The sequence below is a fragment of the Salmo salar genome, chromosome ssa12 (assembly GCF_905237065.1).
Source record: "Salmo salar chromosome ssa12, Ssal_v3.1, whole genome shotgun sequence".
Taxonomy (NCBI): domain Eukaryota; kingdom Metazoa; phylum Chordata; class Actinopteri; order Salmoniformes; family Salmonidae; genus Salmo; species Salmo salar.
In genome coordinates this window covers 82,552,649-82,555,597 of record NC_059453.1, presented here as the reverse complement: position 1 = coordinate 82,555,597, position 2,949 = coordinate 82,552,649, and the positions used below count along the sequence as shown (strand labels likewise).

Genomic DNA, 2,949 nt, shown 5'->3' with positions numbered 1-2,949 from the left:
GTCGTTCTGCCGCTGAACAAGGCAGTTACCCCACTGTTCCTAGGCTGTCATTGAAAATAAGGATTTCTTCTTAACAAACTTGCCTAGTTAAATAACGGTAAAACATTTTTTTAAATGTGACTGAACCTGCACTGTATAAAAAAACATGATATTCAACAATCAAAAGGTCTTGTGTATCACCAAATGTTTAAATGTAGAGGATCAGTGTTATTCTCACATGTAAGTTGTGATGATGAGCGTGTGCTCTGTCAGTATCATTGATTCCAACATCAGGCGGCAGATCTAGGGTTGGGTTAGTGTTGAAACAAACACACTTCTATTGTTCCTCCATTGAGAGCAGTGAATAGAGAGAGTGTGGGAAACCAAGGAAAACTCACTCACAGACCCGCTTTGGGACAATAGACTTCGATACCCTGTTGATGAGGGGTGAGCAGGAATTCCACTAGTAAGGTTTCCTCAAATGAATTCTATATATTCATTATGTCACAGATATATCCTCCACATCAAAATGCTAAAAATAATGAATAGGTAGCAGCTTTTTAATGTTTCACATATTGCACCCAGGGCTGTGGGATCAGGGGCTATGAGACAGTGGTAAAACTTATCTTCACCAGTTGAAATTAGACAATCAATTATAAGGACTGCACATGTGTTTTTTTATTATGACAGGGTGTAAGAGCAATTAGGTAACAGATCAGGAAAGACATTATATTACACATGATCAGATTGTAAAGTCAAAGATGATACAGTTTATATCTTAAACGTATATCCTTGAAATATCTAAAGTATTTAGTCCAATCTTAACTCTCTCTGAATGGCCATATGCTGTACAAGTCTATATCATCCGATAGTCAAAATGTTTGTATTTACTACCTTCTTAAATGATGTATGTCTGATTTAAAAAAAAAAATCCCCCAGGGTCTTGACAGGAACTGCTTGTGTAGAGATGAATTAGCATTTAACAAGGAACATTTCTGTTGTTTAGTGGAAGCTAATTTGACTCAATAAAGGAAAACATTGATTAGAAATTAAATTCAGCAAGACAGAACATTATAAATATTTGTTCTATATACAGGCATATGTTTTTGTCAGCGGTAAAATCCACTGTGAGATAATAAAATGTGACTGAATCAGTAATACAGCGTTTAAACACTATGCATTCAACTATGTCCTCATAAGAGGGGACTAAGTTACATTGTAAATTTAATGTAGAGGATCTGCGTCAGTCTCACACGTGTAAGTTGTGATGATGAGTGTGTGCTCTCTCAGCATCATTGATCCCAACATCAGGCAGCAGATCTGGGGGTCACTAGTTTCCCAGATTCACACAACACTCTGTGAGACACTCTCCATCACCCCCCACCTCTCCACCTGTTCCATGAGACGTGACCATTGTCCCCCAGCAATAAGAACACTGAGCATGTGGCAGCTCCACATTCCTCATTGTCCTCCCAAGCTCACCCATTGGCTACAGACTGAAAATCCAACAAGGACCAAGACCCACACATTCATGCAGATTATGTACTATATGTAGGAGAGATGAAGCCAGTAGGAATCAGATTCACTCTACACGGAGACCTCTACAGCACAGAGATCTAGTCATGGCACCTACAATCACTTCAGCTGTGATCTACTCTAACGAGCACCTGACTCTGACCAACAAAGTAAATTGAGTTACAAATAGTGTTACATTGTTTCAGTATTTTCTTCTAGATATCATCCATTCATGTCAGCTCTGTTGTATTTTGAATAATATTTTTAATGACTCTCCTCTTCTCTTCTTGCAGCTAAGAAAGCCTGTGGTTGAAAAGTTACGCAGAGATCGTATCAACAACAGCATTGAGCAGATCAAGTCTCTCTTGGAGAGAGCCTCAACCAGCAGCCAGATTTCAAAATGGAGAAAGCCGACATCTTAGAGATGACAGTTTGGTTAGTGAGACGACAGCAACAGAACCAGCCAGTGAGCTCCTCCTCCTGCTCAGCAGCTGTCAATCAGGGTTACTCAGGTGTGTCCATGAGATTGTGCACTTCCTGTCCAAGGATGAGGTGAAGACACAGTCCCAGAGAAGACTGCTGAGCCACTTCCAGAGCCTGCATCCATCCTCTGATAAGAACAGGAGGGAGAGTGACCTGCCTCAGTTCAGCTCCCAGCCCAGCACAGCATCAGCAAAGAGAAGAGTCCAGTCAACAGTGCTCTCTGGAGGCCCAGGTAGAGTCCTACAGACTGGAACTCCACTCTCAAACAAACTAAATGGACCATGTTGGTCTAGCATTAATGTGATGGACAGTGATCAGAGATCTTCTTCATATTCTGCTTGTGCAGGTTGTTTTAAAAGTTGTGTTTCGATTGAAACTTTTCATTTCAGTTGTACTGAACAAGTAAAATAATTTTTTTTTTTTACAAAGAAAACAATGATATCTACGAACATTGCATTTTTGTGATGTTAATAACCTTCATGTTTTGTGAAGCATGTGTTGATTATGTGTTTATTCATGATTAACATCAACTTCAATGGTCCTCCATGAGGACTTTTAACCCAAAATGGGTATTTTATCATCAATCTTTTTGTGATTGTCTATAGAGGCCCACAGGGGATGTGTCATAATACCCACTTATTTTTCCCATAGGGGATTTTAGAAACACAAACAATAAGGGCTGCGTTGCGTGTTGGCTTACCCTGGCGTAACGTTTTGCTAACCATTTAAATCTCTCTCGGACAAGGTGACTTTTATCTGTATTTACTCTCAGATTCAAAAATGACAATTAGCATCAAAGTAGACATCATGCAAAACTACAAATCCCTGCAAGCTCCTGCACGTCATCTCTAGCTGACACCCTTGCTAACAGTTATTGTGTCAATTTAAAACTTGCACAAAAGAGCTCACATAATTGTCAATTTAAAGAAATGTAGCCAATGTATTCATTACTACATTTAGCTAACATTAGAT

At 39.4% G+C, this 2,949-nt stretch overlaps 1 pseudogene; it reads left to right on the top strand.

The window, feature by feature from the left end:
- Positions 1 to 1,547: 1,547 nt before the first annotated feature.
- On the top strand, positions 1,548 to 2,343 carry LOC106565939 (transcription factor HES-5-like; annotated as a pseudogene).
- The last annotated feature ends 606 nt before the right edge of the window (positions 2,344 to 2,949 follow it).